This window comes from Cupressus sempervirens, chromosome 11, assembly GCF_028749045.1.
Source record: "Cupressus sempervirens isolate cs-2001-9-10 chromosome 11, ASM2874904v1, whole genome shotgun sequence".
Classification (NCBI taxonomy): domain Eukaryota; kingdom Viridiplantae; phylum Streptophyta; class Pinopsida; order Cupressales; family Cupressaceae; genus Cupressus; species Cupressus sempervirens.
The window spans coordinates 30,262,968-30,283,923 of NC_143128.1; positions in this window are offsets into that span (position 1 = coordinate 30,262,968).

The window sequence follows — 20,956 nt, forward strand, 5'->3', positions numbered from 1 at the left end:
AAACACTTCATTTTTCTGCTTATCCTATTATTGTAGATAATTCATTTGGACTAAGGTTAACCTAATAGTCATGAGTAAATTCTTTAATAGGGTGACATTCTGATGGAATGTTCTAAAGTCCTCTAACAAGGCTCACTCCTAATAGGGTGATTGAAATCCTTTAACCAGATCAAATTTAATAGTGTGCATTGTAACCTTTAACAAGGTTGGCTCTTCATAGGGCTCACTTCAGAAGAGTGAAAATTGGTAGCATGCTACTGGTGGTTATTCCGAAATTAGGTTTCCATGTAAAATCCTTGTTTCAAAATGTGTGATTGATTTTCTGGTATTTCATGTTTACATTTTTGAAAAGTTATTTTGATCTAGGACAACAATATACAAAAGTTTAAGATATTGAATGATCAATGCATACGTAAGTTGAAGTACTAAAATGTTTTATTTGTACATTTAGACCTTGGATAACTGATTCACCCCCTAGTTATTCTAAACATTCCAATAAATATGTACCACTTGAACAATTAAACAATGAAAATTTTACTATTTTGCTTATCCCATTGTTGCTCACTCTTTAATGTAGAACTTTCATAAACATAACTTGCATTGCATAATGAAAACATTATCAAATGTAAACACACCATTTTGACACTAGAATTTTATGTGGAAACCGAATTTGGGAAAAATGATCAGCAACATGTCACTATTTTTCACTCTTTCAAAGTGGGCTCTGTTAGGACACAACCTTGTTAAAGGTTACAAAACACATTGTTAATAAATTTGACCTAGTTAGATGATTTATTCAACATGTTAAGAGTGGCCTTATAAGAGGACTTTGATCATTCCATTTAGAATGTCACCTAGTTAAAGGATTTACATAGACTATTATGTCAACCTCTGTTAGAAGGGTTTCAATACAAACTGTTTACAATGACTAGTAAAAAAATAATAAGTGTTGATCTATGTCATGATTACAACTCACTTTTGTAGATTTAGATCTTTGTTTGGTCCTTATGCTAGTTTACTGATAATCCTTCTAGTGACATCTCTAATATTGATTTTCTTATACACCCTTCAAGAAATCAATCCACTCTTCTCAATAACACTTAAGCCTTCTACTCTAATGTACTTATCAATAGCAACATCATATCTACAAACTTTCTCTTTAGCTTCACATTCACTCACACTCTTGTGCATTTTTGGTCAACCTTTCTCTATGTGTCTCTCTTCACATACAAGCTTTACACATACACATTCATATGCACTACATGCTCACTTGCACTATCTTGTTTTTTAGTTCTGTATCTCTTTAAATAGACAATTTTTGCTTTACCATTTTCTACATCCACCATAGATCTTAGGGTTTATGAACAGGTTCAACTTGATTCATTGTATCTGTGCATCTTCTTGATCTTCTTCTAGAAACTTATCTAGAATTTGTCTCTTAGGTATTTACCTAATCCTTTCCTTTAATTTAATGATCCATCTCATCAATCTTATCTTTAATTCAATTTACATCTCCCAAGAAATCAACCAAGTCAGCTTGATCTCATGATTTCCTTGAATTCATTCTTATACTTTCACTCAATAGTCTCAAAATTTTTGTACTCGATCATCACTGAAATACTTGGTCATTGTAAAGATTTTTGGTTTAGCATCAACTATCTTTCTCAGTTGATGCTAATGCTTAGTCAACATTGGATTTTCGTGGCACTAACTATATTTTCTACTTCTTCTCAACATTTCTTAGATTCTTTAACAGAAATAATCACTTTGGTTTATCAAAGTCTATGTAATCAAATGTCCAATGTAACTTCCTTTTCATAACTCAACCTTTCCTCTAGGTGTTATGGTTATGAGAAAATTCTCAAATCCTCTTCATCAATCAAATAGATATGACCTTTGGATTAGGTAGAAATATGTCTCATTAATCGATTTGACATCAATGACAAAAAAAAAATTGTTCCAATTGTAAGTTTCCAACAATCTTCCTATTTGGAATTGATGGCAACATATCAAACATCTTAATACTAGTAATAGCTTAGTTACCATACAATCGAAAAGATTTTGTTGCTGACAATTTGATTCTTCTTTTCTTAATTGGTCTCTCTTAATATCTCTTAGGAGTAATTGCTCCCTCTTTCTATAATATCTTCTTCTATAAGTTTCTAAATTTCTCTCTATAGTAAGTTATTCCTTTTAATAAATCTCTCCCTCTTTGATAACAATGCCAAAGACATGTAGCTATATCAGCTTCAAAGTCTTCATACATCTGAATTATATAGATTTAGCATATTTGGTTGATATATGTCATATGTCTATGACTGATCTATTTTGTTTTACTAAATTATATACCTTAGGAACTTCCCAAAGTAGAGTTGTATTGCATCACTATAAAGGATATTCTGATCAATACATGTGATTCAATGCACCTTGCCTATTTAAGTAGCTTTGATTAGGGGAATCACCCCTATTTTACCTCTAAGATATTCATGACCATCTTTAGGTAATAGTTTTTTTAATATGTTAGCAATGTGTTCCTTAGTATTCACATATTCTAGCTTCACATCTTTGTCTTGAACTAATTCCCTCAAGTAGTGATACTTGATAACAATGTGCTTTGTCTTAGTGTGCATCATTGGATTCTTTGAAATGTTGATAACACTTGTGTTATCACAATATATAACCACTGGATCTATGATTTCTTTTTTTGTACCTTTTAGTAACTATTTGATCCACATAATATTTGAATAGTTCATTGTAGCTGTTGCATACTCAACTTTAGTTGTAGATTGAGAAACATAATTCTACTTCTTGCTTGTCCATAACACTGATATCTTTTCTTGAAAGAATGCACCTCCACTAGTGCTTTTCCTGTCAACAATATTTCCTACCCAATCTGATTTAGTAAACACCCTTAGTTCAAAATTATAATTTATTTTGTAATACAATCCATAGACTTCTATTCCTTCCAAATATCTCATTATCCTTTTCACTACCATCATGTGATTCTCTTTGGCATTTGATGAAAATTTAGCAACTATTCCAACTGAAAAAGTAATATATTGTTGGAAGCATGAACATTGATGATATTCTTATGGGGGAGTATTTTAGATATGTTACCATGATGATAACTTACATTCATGACTGTGTTTGTCATTGATGTCAACATAGCAATTTTTTGTGGTATCTGATAGAAGAATAGTAGAAAGATCAAGTTGGTATGGATAGATTGTGGCGTACATTTAGTACCAAAGTTAAAGAGGGATACTATTGAGTTTCTAGTATATGTAGCTAACCTTGGAAGCACAAGATATTAAGTTTGGAAGAAGTTATGCAAGTTTTGGTAAAGAGTGTTTTGAGATAGAGTTTATAGAGGCATGTTTTGGTAAACTTGTTATATCTCTGAGCAAAGTTGTTATTTCAAGAAGCTAAAGTTAAAGATGTGAAGAAGAAATGTTGATGATGACATGGCTAAGTTTTCTCATCATAATATTACATGTATGGAAAGATATTCAAGCTTCTTTTGGAAGATTGGTTTGATGATGATATGTTACATTCCTGACTAAGTTTTTCATTGATGTCAACATAGCATGTTTGATGTCTTTTGTGGCATCTAACAAAAGAACAATGAAAGATAAAGTTGGTACAAATGACTAGTTGAGCATGATAACCACTTGAGGTTATGGGAGATACTTCTGAATACATGGCATATCCAATTAACATCAAAAGAAGAAAGCATAAGTCTAGAAGAAGTAATGTAAGTTTTGGTGATGTCTATTCTGAGATAAATTTTACAGAGACATGTTCTGGTAAACTAGTTATATCTCTCAGTCAAGTTGATATCTCAAGAATTGAGGTTGAGGACATATAGAAGACACATTGAGGATGATGTGTCTAAGCTAGATTATCATAATATTGTGTGTACATAAAGTTATTCAAGTTGCAAGGTAGAAGATTTGTGTTATCGCTAAGTGTAACGTGTTCTTAATGTAGTCATGTAATAATTAATTAAGGACTAACAACCAAATCAAGGAATTGTTTTATGGACTTGGTATAAAGTAAGGATATTTTATTTTATCATGGTATGGATATATGTTAATTTTGAATGTTCTAAAAGTAGTAGAGAGTGTGGAATTCAAAGTTGAGCAAAGTAGTGTGGAAGTGAAGGAAACTTCATTGCTGAGATTTTGCTGAGTGATCTAAGGTTTGATTTTTGGATCTGAGGTTTGTGACTAGATCTAAAAGGTCTAACAATGATTGGTCTAGTTGACAAGATAGAGGAAATAACAAGGAAAGAAGAAAATAATAGTAAACTATTTGTTTGAGCAGTGAGATCTTCTTGTAGTTGAAATTGCATATTTGGGTAGTGGGCTCTTCTTGTAGTTGAAATTGCATATTTGGGTAGTGGGCTCTTCTTGCATACATTGTACCACAACTCCTAATAGGGTTGGAATATCCTAGCAAGGATTCAAAGTCTCCTAATAGGGACTCATTGTAATAAATGTTGTAATAGACTCCTAATAGGATCCACCCTCTAACCAGGAATATTTATAGTAGTACATCATCTTGTGGGCATCATTCCCACTGGGGTTTTCCCTCTAATCAAGGGTTTCCCTAGTCAACATATCTAGTGTAATTATCTATATATATCTTTTTCTAGTTGCTCTTTACTCTGGTTGAATGGTTAAGTTTTTTTAAAGAAGATAAATGTTTTAACTATTATTTCACCCTGTCCCCCCCTCTTAGTCATCTTGGTGGACTATTGTTTCTAACAATTGCAAGAGAAAAGATTAATATTATCACTAAGTGTAACATGTTCTTAATTTGGTCCCATAATAATTAATTGAGGTGTAATAGATGACTTATGGAATTTATTGTACACACTAAAAATTATCCCGAATGACTATATTAATTTAATTAATACTAGTCACATTTTTCTACTTATTTAATTAAATTATTTTAATTAAATGAGTTCATTTTTGTCTAAGTATTTAAATTTAATTTAAATACTTCCTAGCTCTAATGTGTTAATTTAATTAACACATGATTTTTCCACGTATTCCCTTTTTTAAATAAATTTTATTTATTTAAAATCCTCCATATTCCCATTAATTCTTCTAGACCTTGATTAAATTAAATTTTATTTAATTTAATCTTTATTCAAACTGCACAAAAGTACGTGCATTCATATGAGTTGTCTTTTAAGCACATGTTGTCTACACCATAGGAATCTTCTACATACATGCAATCTTATCAGTTTTATCCATCTATCTAGAATGTGAGATAAGATGCTTAGTTGTCAATTCTTATCCTTATCTCCTATGTTTAGTTGTCAAATCCTTATCCTTATCTCTTAGTGGTTTCTAAGCACATTCTAGATGCTTCCTCCATCCACTTTAAATAGACATCTTGTCTCAAGCATTTGACACCATGATATACACACACACACGAAGAGAACCCTGGCTGGGTTAGGAGTCATTTGAAGTCCATTAGAATTTCTTGTTATTGCATCATCATTCTATCATTTCTCACATCCTCTAGTTTAGGTACATTTTCCATTTGCATTCATACATCCAAGAGATTCATCCATTATTGTGTTCCTGAGAGCATACCGAACATTTTACTCCATTGCTATGTTCATAGTTTGAGGTTTGCATAATCTTGGTTACAATTTTATGCAACACATTTATTTATGGATTTGATATGAAGGAATGAAATTATCCTTTATCATGTGCATTGAAGAGAAGTTGTTGTAAGTAACACAAAGAGAGGAATGAAAGTTGAGGAAAGAAAAGAAAAAGTGAAGGAAACTTCATTGCCAAGGTTTTATTTAGTGATCAAAAGTTGGATAATTGGATCAGAGGTTTGTGACCTAGTCTACAAGGTCTAAAAGTGGTTGGTCTAGTTAATAGAATAGAGGAAAGAGGAACTTAACAATAAATTACTTGTTTGGGCATTAAGCTCTTCTTGTAATTGAAATTTCATGTTTGGGCAATGGGCTATTCTTGCATACATTATACTACAACTCCTAATAGGGTTGGAATCTCCTATTAGGGATTTAGAGTCTCATAATAGGGACTCATATGTACTAAATGTTGTAATAGAATCCTAACACAGACCATCCTCTAACAAGGAATATTTATATTAGTGCATCATATTGTAATCATCATTCCTATCAAGGTTTTCCCTCTGATCAAGGGTTTACCTAGTTAACATATTTGGTATACTTGTCTATGTGCATCTCATTATGGTTGTTGTTTACTTTGGTTTAATGGATAATATTGTTTAAGGTTGATAAATTTTTTAATTGTTGGATAACAAACCCACCCCCCTAGTTATCCTAGTGGACTATTGTTTCTAACATATATGGCCTGCTGTGAAAACATATTGATATTTTTTCAATCATGGATATATGTAGGGTCTAGTTTGCATTAGTAGAATCATCAATCTTAGATAGCTTATGTCTAGTAGACTTAGGGGTACTTTTTCTTTGTTTATTTTCATGCTCACATACAAGATGTCCAAACTACGTCTTCACCATTGCATATCAGATTTGGCAATTTTTTTTTAAAATTTTAAAATCAATCAATTGGTTGAAGGCATACTAATGGTGATTTGTAACTACCACCTAGATTTAATTTCCAATTAATCTTTTATCTCTGTATTCCATGCATCAACACCCCCTATTCTCTTATAATTATTGCTAATCATAAGAATTGAAAAAATCAAAGGATTCTTCTAACTTTAGTTGCAGTCATGGTAAAAGACTGGGATCCAATTAAGATGTCCATATTTATAGATTAAAACCATTTATTAAACAATAGGGTGCAAAATTGAAGCATATATACTCAAGCCAATTTGGTCAATTTTGTGAACATTAAAATATTTATTTTTCTCTCCTCTAATTTGATTGGTTTTTTCCCACATGATTGACAAGATATTTCAAAGATGGAAACCCTTCTTTGTATAAATAGAGCCTGTCATGCATACACATAGAGTCAAATACATTCACCATGGACCATCCATATAACATTTATTTTAGAAGTTGCAAATGGTTGTATGGGAACTAGTAGATAAGGAAAGAATGCTTTGGCTTAAAAATCATGAGTAGTGAATAAATCCATATGTTTTCTTGTGTTTATAGTGAGTGTATTGAGCAATAAAGTCAATGAATAAGAAAATCTAACATTTTGGATGGCCTCCTCCAAAATCAATCCAATGCTCTCTATTCTCTAATTTTTATGATTTTCTTGTTGATACTGCAGGCATATCGGGAAGAAAATACTTAATATGAGACTCTCTTCTTTTCTTAAAATCATGAAAAGGGTGATTTTTTTTCCTTTAAGGTTTAAATCCACTCTGTGAATGAATAGCTTATAATACCACTTCATGAGAAAGGGTATTTGATAGCAATCTTGACAAGCATAAACGTCTTATCCTCACTGATATGTTTAATTCCATGCTCTATTCTTCATTGTGTGCATTATTTTATATCCAACTTCACCTCAAACTAATAATTTTCACATTAGACTATTATAATCATTAGAAGCTTTATAATTTATTTTAAAATATCTTCAAGACCCACAGTGTCTGATCAGTCTACTGAAGTCCATTAGACCCCGAAGTGGGTTAGGATAATTTTTTTTAAAACTCAAATATTTGAACCTTGAAACTAACCCATTAAAATCATTATACTAATTGGATTCAAAATCAATCAATGTTTGAAACTCTAAAACTCATTTTTAACCTTTTCTACAAACTTTAAATTTTGTATTAGGAGCCCTATGAGATGACTTTAAAAATTAGAAAATACAAACAACCAAGCTCTAAAACCTTGCATTCATGTTCTCTAGTGTACACTCTTTCAGTTTACAAAAATCACCTTGTGACAATTATCTAGTCAAAAGGTATTGAATGAAAAAGGTGCTCTTTTCAATTTATCCTACAAATGACATGTTAGAAAATAATAAAATGCATCCAATTCTGATTATGAAAATTAGTCAAATGACCAGTTGGAGAGAGGAAACTTGGGGCATACATTCTCTTTGGTATGGAGAATAGAGGGTATAATTTTGGCTCATGAAGAATAATAGGGCATATTTGGAAAGCACACAAAGTTGGCTCCTAGGATTTGCAAAATGGATAACTTGTTAAAACAAAAAAATTTGTAAACGAAATGGACCTGGAAAAGTATGGAAATGGACTCGTGAAAACTTGAAAACTGGCACACTTGAAGTGTTTTCTATATATAATCCAAGGGTACAATTGGTTTGGCTTCATATATCATATTTTTAAAATTACAACATCCTAAATAGGGCTACCATTCAATCTTCAAATTAGGCTACCAATAAAACTTCAAAAATTGCATTTGGAATCATGTTTGAAAACTAGTCAAATAGATTCATCATAAGATCAAATATAAAACATAACAAGTCTTTGATCCCCAAAATGCAATAGAAAAATAGTTTTATCAATATGGTCAACAAGGTCAAAGTTGAAATGGGTCAATTGGTCTTTCTTGAATTCTAAACAATGTGCATCAACATAATAAAGATAAACACCCAAATTTGAGGAATTCAAAACCCTATCAAAATATGTCAAAATGACTTGAATAATGAAACATAGGTTCTTTGATATGAATACTAGACACTCCCAAAGTTGTGTCATGAAAATTTACTAGGTGCAAGATATTTAATTGAAAAATAGGCTTTCTGTCATTGTTTGGCAGTTAGAAGAAAAATGCAGATTTGATAAATGCTCCAAATGACACTTCACAAAATGACTCAAAATGATAATTTATCAACCTGAGATGCATGCATGTAGTAAACTAAATATGTTAAACACTTGAAACACATTATAGTCTTGGAAATACAATAGGGAAGTAAACTCTGAGAGTGGAGGTGAATAGCACTTAAAATTTTCAACCTCTAAAACTATTCACCACACATCCATCTCACAATCTATGCATATAAACTAAATACCAAATTAAACATATACTTCCATAGCATGCAAGTAAAATATTCAATACATGTATGGCACAAGATATTTGGGTACCCAAGAACTCTCCAAGGAGAAGGTAAATCTGGGGTGGGGATGACCTCTTTACTACTACAGTAATTAAGTGTATCCAATAAAAGTTATAATGTTTGACTATGAAACATGATCAACCCTATGAAAGGCTTACAATATTGTTAGATCTTACCCTGTTAAGGGATTTAAACACCCTACTAAAAGTGTGCCTAGTAAAAGGACTTTAACTTACAATGAAGTAAACACCTTGTTAAAGGATTTACAACAACTTGTTAAGACTAGGATGTTAAGAGATTTAACTAACTCACCTATTAAAATGTCTCAAAAATGATCCTTTGGTTAGCACTATATTTCTTGATGTCAGATCACCTCTATACTAATTTTTACTTGATCCTTTCTAATCAAATGTATCTCTACTTTCCCTCTGATTCCTTTCCTCTTTTCTCCTTAAACCACTCTTGCATTGTAACTCAATTCATAACACATTAATCACCATGAATGCTCTATTTTTGTATGCAAACTCTCTTCAATTCTCCTTAGCATTTGTTAAATTTTTGAGGGTTTTTCTTTTGTAAGATGAGCTAGGTGGCTAAGGGTTGGGTATGAATCAATGGTAGTGATCCACCCATATTTCCACTTAAACCTTCCCTTTTTCTTATCGGATACATGTAATGCATAGTGATTCATATTTAAGATTTTTTCTTATCATCAAAGATCATAAAAAAATCCTTAAGTTAGCTCAGAAATGGTTTACATAGTAGTTTGTGCCAATACAAAAAACTATGTTAAAACTATATTACTTAGCATCTAAAGTTCCTGGTGCTCAACACTAACTATAACTTCAATGCTATCACTCAGCATCTGAATGACTTAGCATTTAGTGCTTGTTGGACACTTGACACATACTACCTACTTAGCATCTAAGTGACTCAGCACTCACTATTTACTCAGCTTCCTATATCTTATATGTTATGCTCAACATATATTGCTTGTTTGGCATGAGCTAAGTAAATAACTTATAATGATTTAAGTATATAGACACTCATTTGTTAAAACCAATCTAAGATCAAAAGTCTCCCCTTTTGATATGAGTGTCAAAAACACTTGGCTATACATTAATAATCTTATAATTACGAGCATAACTTAGATATTTGATATCTATTTAACTTCTATAAAAAAATTCAAAATATCAAAATTTTACAACACATGACTTATCAGGCATAACTCAAAATTTCATAACTCCCCCTGCGTTTATTGTTCTACTCTATACTTTGTATCTAAACAATAATTTTTCTCCTATTGAGTAGATTTGCATAAGCTAAGTTGATACTTTTTTTCTATATGTTTGTCTCTATCTCTATCTCCCCCATACTCTTTCTCATTTCTTATTCTCTTACTCCCACTTTGCTCTTACTCCCCCCTTTTGACACTTATGTCAAAGGGTTATAAAAAAATAGTGTGTTTGTCCAAAAATGATTTATGGCCCTCTAGTATAATCTTTAGAGATGCATCCCAATTATCACAAGCTACCTCCAATGACTTAATATGGATGCCCATCTCAATAGCAAGGTTTACTAAGCCTTTAAGTGTACAAAGATGAGGATCTTTCTTCATAAGAGTTTCAACATAGGCTAGTTCCTTGTGTATTATATCTATGTGTAGAGTTAATGTAGACTAGATGCATATTAGTTTAGCCTTGACGTTGGCTTCATCTTTATGTAATGTTGCTAATTGACTTTGTTATTGTAGGAGGGTGCTGAAGTGTTTCTTACTTTTGGCTAGAGATTTTGGTAGAGTTATGCCAAATCTTTGCATAATGCTCTTTGAGTTTAGGATATGACTCCTAACTTCCCTTATAAAGAGTGTAGTATTATTCAATTTATTATGCAAAGAGAAAATATTCTCTAGTACCTTCTTCACACTCTCAATTTTTGGTTGCTAATTCAATAAGAGATAGTACTATGACATAGATTATCTAAATTTGAAGAAGAACTATGACTTACTATTAGGATAAACCACAGACAGAAATAAAAACTACATGAAAATATAACCAATAACAGAAAATAATAAAACACGCAGAAATGAACACAAGGCACCAAGATTTAACGTGGTTCACCCAATCCCTAGGCTACGTCCACCAAACAGCAAGTCCAATCTTATTACAATCCAGTGATTACAACCTGATTACAATTTGTAATCCCTTACAGCTCAAAACCGCCGCAAGAACCAATTTCGTATCACAACATTATGAAAAATACCCAACCCTAAGCCCTTTTATACAAGTATTAAACCGTTTTAGGGTTATAACATGTCAACCATATGTCGGCCATAATATGTTGGCTACCATGCCCTGAACCCCACTATTTATGAAGTATGTATAGTACTTTCCTGATTAGTCACCACAATCTAACAATCTCCCACTTGGGGACTGATCAGGCTCCACACTAAACAACAATCTCCCACTTGGAGACTGATCCTGTAGCAATACCACTACCACATGGGGCTCCCACTGGATCAAACCATCTTGGAATCTACTGTTCTTTTATTCATGTTCAGTCTAAAAGACCAACCAAAGCTGAAGAGGAGTTCAGCTTCTCCCTTGTTACAACCTTTATCAACATATCTGCTGGATTGTCATTGGCATGTATCTTCTCTAGCTTTAACTGTCCATCCTCCAAAATTGACTGAATGAAATGGTACTGCAACTGTATGTGTTTGGTCTTAGAATGCAGAGCTAGATTCTTGGAAAGATGAATGGCACTCTGACTATCTGTGAACAAATAATTATCCTTCTGAGGATGTCCCAATTCTTCCAAGAAGAATTGAAGCCATATCATCTCTTTGGCTGCCTCTGTAGCAGCAACATACTCTTCCTCTGTAGTGGAGAGAGCATTAATCTTCTGTAACCTAGAAACCCAGCTCACGACTGCCCCACCAACAGTAAAGACATAACCTGTAGTACTCTGCCTAGTATCAATATCCCCAGCCAAATCTGAGTCAACATAGCCCTATAAATTAGTAGTAGAGCCCCCAAAGTGTAAACACTTATTGGATGTTCCTCTCAAATATCTGAGAATCCACTTGACGACATTCCAATGCTCAAATCCTGGATGACTCATATACCTGCTAACGACTCCCACTGCATGTGCAATATCTGGCCTAGTGCATACCATAGCATACATCAAACTTCCTACAACTAAAGCATAGGGTACCTTGGACATCTTATCCTCCTCTTCCTGTGTCTTGGGACACATCTCCTTAGTCAATTTCAAATGACCAGGTAAAGGTGTGCTGACAGCTTTAGCATTCTCCATAGAGAAATGTTGCAACACCTTCTCAACATAATCAGCTTGAGATAGCGTCAATGTTCTGTTCTTCCTATCTTTGCAAATATTCATACCAATGATTTGTTTTGCGGCCCCCAAATCCTTCATAGCAAATGCATGTGCTAATTGGCATTTCAACCCCTTAATATGATCCATGTTAGACCCAGCTACAAGCATATCATCAACATATAAACATAAAATAATGTAGCTATCATCATCCAACCTCTTAAAATAAACACAGTAATCTGAATGACACCTATTATATCCATGCTCATGCATGAAACTGTCAAATTTTAGATACCATTACCGAGGTGCTTGCTTCAAGCCATTTAAAATTTTCTTCAATTTGCACACTAAGTTCTCCTTACCTCTGACCTCAAAACCCTATGGCTGAGCCATATATATTTCTTCATCCAAATCACCATGAAGAAAGGCTGTTTTAACATCCATCTACTCTAAATGAAAATCTTCAGTAGCCACAAGACTTAAAACAGTATGAATAGAAGTCATTTTAACAACAGGAGAAAATATCTCATCAAAATCAATTCCCTTTTTCTGTGCAAATCCTTTTACAACTAACCTGGCCTTAAATCTTTTCTTACCTCCTTCCTCTTCTTTCAACCTGTAAACCCATTTATTCTATAAAGCCTTTTTACCTGCAAGAAACTTGCACAAATCCCATGTCTTATTTTTCAGCAAAGAGTCCATTTCATCTTTCATTGCAGACTCCCACTGAATCTTAGTATCCACCTGCACAGCTTCATCATAACTTTCAGGTTCACCAACATCAGTAAGTAAAATAGAATACAAAGAGGGAGAAAACCTTTGTGGAGGTCTAATTTTCCTTGTTGACCGTCTAACATTCACTGGTGTGTGTGGTATTTGTTGTTATAGTTGTTGCACATCATGAGGAATGGCTAGAACATCAGCTTTTGGAGTATCATCCAGCACTACATAATCATCTTCTTTCTTCTCATGTTGCTGCAACAGATCTTTGTACAACACTTTCTCATTGAATATGACATCCCGACTTCTAATAATTTTAAGATTTTCAAAATCTCAAAGCCTATAACCAAATTCATTAATGCCATATCCAACAAAGACACATTTCTTTGATTTAGCTTCTAGCTTGGTTCTATTTTCAGAGTCTATATGAGCAAAAGCTTCACAACCGAAGGTCTTGAGAAAAGAATAACTCACCTTCTTACCAGTCCATGCTTCCTCTAGAATACCACAGCCCAAAGGAGTAGAGGGACCTCTATTAATCAAATATACTGCAGTATTGATAGCCTCCACCCACATGTGTAAGGGCAACCTAGCATGCAACCTCATGCTCCTTGCCCGCTCCATTATAGTTCTGTTCATGCGTTCAGCCACTCCATTTTCCTGTGGAGTCCTTGGAATAGTTTTTTGTCTATGAATACCATTAGTGGAGCAATAATCTTCAAATTCATGACTGCAATATTCACCACCATTATCAGATCTGAGACATTTTAATTTCTTACCAGTCTCATTTTCAACCAAGCATTTCCATTTCTTAAAAGTTTGAAATACATCAGATTTTTGTCTAAGGAAATAAACCCATAATTTTCTAGTTGCATCATCAATAAATGTAACATAATAATGAGAGCCACCAAGGGAAGATACTTGGGCTGGTCCCCATACATCTGTATGCACAAGCTCTAATTTCTCCTTTTTCTTTTCCTTCCCTGTCTTTACAAAACTCACTCTCTTTTGTTTTCCATACACACAACTTTCACAAAAATTCATAGTCACACACTTTAGACCTAGTAAAACTTTCCTTGAATGAAGTACTTTCATACCTTTCTCACTCATGTGCCCAAGTCTATTGTGCCACAGCGCTGTATCAGAATCTACAACAGCTATTTATTCTCCCTGCTCAACTGCAGTAATTGTTCCTAAATATTCATTTTTCTCTGAAACAATCAAAGTAGAAGGAAAAATATGACCTATACAAAGATATAAGGTGCCTACTTTCACACCTTTTTCTACTACAAGGGAACCTTTTGAAACCTTCCAATTTTTATCATTAAAAGTAACTACACAACCCTCATCACCGAGTTGCCCTGCTAAATTTAAATTTCTACTTAGTTTTGGAACATGTCTTACCTAATGTAGTAGCCAATGATTCCCATTCTACAACTTAATCTTAATTTTTCCCTTTCCAATAACCTGACATGGTTCATTATCCCCCAAATAAACAAGCCCAAAATCCCCTTGGACATAATCAATGAAATAACCTCTATGAGGTGTAGCATGAAATGAAGCACCAGAATCTAAAACCCTTGAATCATCAACACTCTCTAAAGATAGAAGCAAAACATCCTCTTCAGATTTGTTACTTACAACATTTGCCTCCTTGTCTCCATCTGATTTATCTCCTTCATTTTTCTTTCGATTCCAGCAATCTTTCTTTTTGTGCCTTGGTTTCCCACAGTACCAGCAATCATTTGGTCCTCTCGATTGAGACCTCCTCCCCTTTGAATTTCCTCTTGATCTCCCACGATTTCTAGAGTTACTTCCTCTTTCAGTTGTTCTGCCCCTACTTTGTGCATTTAAAGCACTTCCTGATGTAGATCCACCTGAGGATTTTCTACGAGTTTCCTCACTTAAAATAACACCGATCACATCATCATATTTTAGGGTACTAGATCCAGGAACAGAATTACTCACTGCCATTACCAAGCCATTCCAGCTTTTAGGCAAAGAACACAAAATCAAGAGAGCCCTAATTTCTTCATCAAAATTGATACCCACAGAAGATAATTGACTAGTAATAGTATTAAACTCATTTAAATGATCTGCAACAGATCCACCTTCTGCCATTTTCATATTAAATAAACACTTCATGAGAAATACCTTATTTGAATTGGAGGGCTTTTCATATAGTGTCGCTAGGATTTTCATCAAATCTTTTGTCGTCTTTGCTTTTGTAATATTAAATGCCACCGATGGTGCCAAGCATAACCGAATGCTTTCGAGTGCCTTTCTGTCCAAAAGATCCCATTCAGCCTCTGACATAGTTCCCTGATTCTTGGCTTTTCCTTCCAACGGCTTCCATAAATCCTTCTGATATAAATAGTCTTCCATTTGCATCTTCCATAACTGGAAGTTCTACACATTAAACCTATCAACCCTCAACTTACCCTCATCTTCCATCGCTCCCACTCAACTATGAGACTCCCACTTAACCATGAGACTTTCTTGCAGAGGATAACTAAAAGACAACCTTGCTCTGATACCACTTGTTAGGATAAACCACAGACAAAAATAAAAACTACATGCAAATATAACCAATAACAAAAAATAATAGAACACACAAAAATGAACACAAGGCACAAAGATTTAATGTGGTTCACCCAATCCCTGGGCTACATCCACCAAACATCAAGTCTGATCTTATTACAATCTAGTGATTACAACCTTATTACAATCTGTAATCCCTTACAGCTCAATACCGCCGCAAGAACCAATTTATGAAGTATGTACAATACTTTCTTGATCAGTCACCACAATCTAACACTTACCACTTGAAACTAGCTATTATCATAAGATTCAATCTGCTCTTCATCATATTCAAGTAGGGCAACATATTTTCTCCTTAGTCTCTTCTAAGACTCTTTACCCTTGCTATTTTGACTATTTCTCTTTTCCTTTGGCTTAGATACTTCCTTAACCTTTTGTGTAGTGGATATTGTGCTAGCCCTTGTTGTAGGTACTATAGGCTGAGTAGGTTTTGCAACCTTCTTTGGTTTTCTCACTAATGGTGCTTTGGCTTTTCTTTTCTTCTTTTCGGTAGCTATAGGTGCTTCACTAGCTTCTTCTCCCTTGGAACATTCTATAATTTCTACTTCCTCTTCTTGTTGGTCTTCCCCTTGACCTTGGGTGATGGCAAATGGTGCTTCCTTGGGTGCATTCTCTTCATAATCATCATCATCTTCTTCTTCTTCTTCTTCTTTTACCCCTTCACCAATTTTCACTTTCAATTTCTTCACCATCTTATTCTTCTTCCTAATGATTGAAGTATTCTTCAAGTCCATGGTGATTTTTGACTTAGTCACTTCATAGTTCATAAAAGTTGTAGCCTCCTTGTCCACTTATTTTGCAAGTAATGTTGTGATTGTTGCAGAGGCTTCATCAACATTGATTTCATATCCCAATGGTCTTAACCATCTAACTCTAGGAACTGCTTCCTGGACATATACAAAGTTAGTGTCAACTAGGAAGAAAACATCATCAAAATGCTTCTCCATTAGTGAAACTAGTATCCTAATTTTTTCCTCATTAACTACTCAGAGTCTTTGAAGTATCTTGTCATAACTCACTCAAAATTATCACCTAGTTGATCAATGATTCACCTATTTGCACTACAATAGGTCTGTTTACCTTCCATGCAACTTTAACAAAAGTAGGAAATGTATTATGTAGATAAAAGAATATACATACATGAATAGATTCAAATTTGCATTGTACACTTTTGGTCTTCCTTATGGCTCACAAATTCTTAGTTAATATTGCAACTGCAACTTGATGAGGTCATAGGTATGATCCTTCTTGACTATCTTATAGCCCATGTCAACATCAATACATGGTACACTATTGAGCCTACTTGATTGGTAGAATTTATGTGTTATTATCCTCACTATAAATGAAATTAGGGGATATGGAATAGTATCAATTGTCATGCCTTATTTGTTCTCCACTACCCCTATATTCTTCTGAATGACCTCTTTAGACTCACTTCTCATGGTTTTAGGTCAATAAAGCGTTGGATACCCTATTACTCTATGTACAATTTTCTTGGTGATTTTCACTAGTCCATTCTTTAACCATACAAAATTGTCATGTATTCTACTAAAAAACTATCTTTATCCATTCTGTCTTGAAGACATTGGGGAAATATAGGGTACAGGTTAACCCTTTCTTCTCAACACTTTTTTATTCCTCCTTCAATGCTCCACTTTCACACAATTTCCCATATGTATCCCTAATCTCCATGTCTCCTATGCTTCCAACCTTACATGTTTAGCAATATCTAACATCTTGAATCACTAAAAATTGTGGTGGTATCATTGACAAAAGATCAGAAGGATCTTGTTTATAAGCCATGTCTAGAATAGCTCTATAATTTGGTTGTTTAATCTCATTACTTATCAATTGTATATTCAAAACTTCCTTTCCATCTAGAACCTTTACTACTGAAGAACTAGATGTCATTTCATAAAACTAGGTTTTGCAAAATCTTAAACTACGTAGCTCAACACATGATAAATACCTTTTCAATCCTATGGAGATGATATTGAACAACTGTTAAATCTATTTGGAAATGCTCTAGATAATTGTTGGAGTTGAGGAAAGCCAACTCCGAAGACGCCAAGATCACCTGCATGCGAACCTGTCAAAGAGAAGCCATAGAAGGGGAGGAGCATGGAGCACGGGCAAAAACCCTAAACGGACATGAGAGCCAAAAATGCAAACACAATAAGAAATGTATTTACAATAAGAAATGGCTTCCGATATGATTACAATGAGAGAGAGCCCGGATATAAAGAGCTCCAGGAAGCTTGTAGAACAAGCTGGAAGGAGGTAGAAGATAAGATTGACAACTCAGCACACATCCACAAAAAGTGGAATATGCTAAAAAGGGAGAAAACTCCCGAGTTGTCAACAACTAACCACTACATGCATTAAATACAAAAGTATTAAATAAATGCATGACCTAAGTAAGCTTAAGCAATAGAATAAATAATTAAATATTAATTATTTACTCTAACACCCCCCCTTAAGTGCAACTTAGGGAAATGCCTTAAGCTCACAAAGCTAAGATGAAATGCATAATGGGTCCTGACAACGAGGCCATTTTAGGTACCCAAGTACAATGCAAGAAAATGAAACCTCTGTAAGTAGGGAAAGAGAGAAAACCACATGGGAAAAACCCTCCCCTAAAAAGAGGTAAGAACCCAGTGAAGAGCTGAAGAAGTCTCCAACTAGGAAATTGTCCCCTAAAACAGGAACAAAGAGTGATCATGAAGAAGCAGCATCACTGAAGCATGAAGAAGTCGCAAATCTGCCAAACTGCTTGCTGATCTGAAGAAAACCTCCATGGAAGAAGAAGGCACGAACTAAGCATGTCTATATGGTAGATGATCCATCTCACCGAAATGCATAGGTAGCCAGCCACTGCAATTGCCTTGTATGTAGGATCAACCACTGAATACATAGTTCACACTATCGAACCATCGAACCATGGATGCATTAGAACACATCATAACCCCCCCTTAATGCAGACAGGGTGTGATGACAGGAAACTGAGAAGGTGAGCCAAAATCTTTTGAAAATGAACCAAGAATGAGGAGAGAGAAAAAGAGGTACAGACACTGATAAAGACACGGTCTAACTGACTCTGCATGGGCTAATGTCGTGGAAGGGACACTCACTTGACAAAGGGAGAATGCCTAAAATAGCAAACAAATAATCCCCCCCATGGTGCTTTATGAAATAGTGCAAGTACACCTGACTCAAAAACAATGTTCATGACTCCCAGAATGCAAAAGTGACAATTTATCTCAGTGCGAAAATGAAAAATGCTTCAAAAAGATAGCTACAATGATCAGAACTAAAAAAGAGCTGAACCAAAAGAAAGTAAAGCCTAAAAGAAAGCAAACCATGCCAGGAAAATGATCCTCGGGCCTAAAACACTCAAAATATCAACCATAGAGAAAAAATGCCAAAACTATGATAGAAAGAGAAGAGGCCAAAAGTGAGGAAAAAAGACGAAAGTTCTAAAAATTACACAGAACTAGCTTTCCAGAAATATAAAGTTTTCAAAAAACAGGCATGGGACGCAAAAGATATGCATGCCGGAGTCAAAAAGAGGACTTCAGACTTTAACTAAAAAAATAGGCAATAAAAAAGCATCAAAACCTAAAAATACCTACACCAAAATCTCCGTCTCGGAACTAGATTTCCAGAGCTTCTTTCGGATTGGAAAAATTCCTCTGTATGCAAGAGTTATGGCCAAAAAACCACAAGTAGGTCAAAAAGTGAATCAGGAGAGGTGCATGCAAGGGCTGATGCAGCGCTGACATCAGCAAGTCACGCGATTAAATTTGATGGCTTGGAGGCTGTCGCCACAAAAAAGAAGTGCCACGTGGCAGTACAGATGATGACGTGGCAGGTGCCACGTGGCAATGTGCCACGTGGCGCGCCTGCCACGTGTCAGTCACACGACGCAGCAGAAAATGCCACGTGTCGCTGACTGGGCAATAACTGCTGCACTATTGGAGCGGTGCTGGCGGGCAGAGGCGGCCGCAGGGCGGTGGAGGCAGGTTGCGCCGCTGGTGGAGGTGGCCGCAGAGCTGAGAGCTGGAGAGGCGCTACCGGCGGAGGGCGGCGGCCAGGAGGAGGCCGGGCAGCAGCGGAGCCAGGAGGAGCCGCGGCAGAGCGCGGGCGGCGCGGCGGCGGCGCCCGAAATAATTTTTTTTAAAAAAAAAATCCGCGCTGCGTCCGTACGATCCATACGGCAGCGAACCCGGGATCCTGAAAAAATCGCCAAAATTGCCCTGTCTCCAAAAATGAAAAGCTTTATATGAATCCTGACTGCAAACGGCCTTCCGGATCCAATGGTGATGTCCGTTTGGGCTGAAAGTGCTTCGAAAAATCGCTGATCCCCTGATTTGAAGAAAAAAATGCACAAACAAACTAGGGTTTGTGACTTCAAATCACGGCTTCAAAATTTCTTCAACGAAGCAACAGCAGGAAGGCTCTGATACCATGTTGGAGTTGAGGAAAGCCAACTCCGAAGATGCCAAGATCACCTGCATGCGAACCTGTCAAAGAGAAGCCATAGAAGGGGAGGAGCATGGAGCACGGGCAAAAACCCTAAACGGACATGAGAGCCAAAAATGCAAACACAATAAGAAATGTATTTACAATAAGAAATGGCTTCCGATATGATTACAATGAGAGAGAGCCCGAATATAAAGAGCTCCAGGAAGCTTGTAGAACAAGCTGGAAGGAGGTAGAAGATAAGATTGACAACTCAGCACACATCCACAAAAAGTGGAATATGCTAAAAAAGGAGAAAACTCCCGAGTTGTCAACAACTAACCACTACATGCATTAAATACAAAAGTATTAAATAAATGCATGACCTAAGTAAGCTTAAGCAATAGAATAAATAATTAAATATTAATTATTTACTCTAACAATAATTTCTCTAGTTTGTGTTTAGCTCTTCATGTTTTCCTTCAAATTTGAATGTTGTCAAATGAGTAGAAATTGATCATATAGACCTCAAAACCTTGCAATTAATGCTTAGTGTGTACACAGCTATAAGCTTGGCTTCAATAAAGATTTTGACTCACTCAGCTTCCATGAAGTTTCCTCTTAGCAAGCACTATAAGCTTGATCAATACTAACAACTTTTATGGCTTGGTATCAACTAACATTTCACTCAGAAACCATAGTGAAACTTTTCATGCTCAGTAGTAACATGAAAACCAACAAAACTTAAAAATTTATTCTTGATTCTTAAAAAAACTTTGCATCTTTATTCATGCATATGTAATCTTTTCAAAATT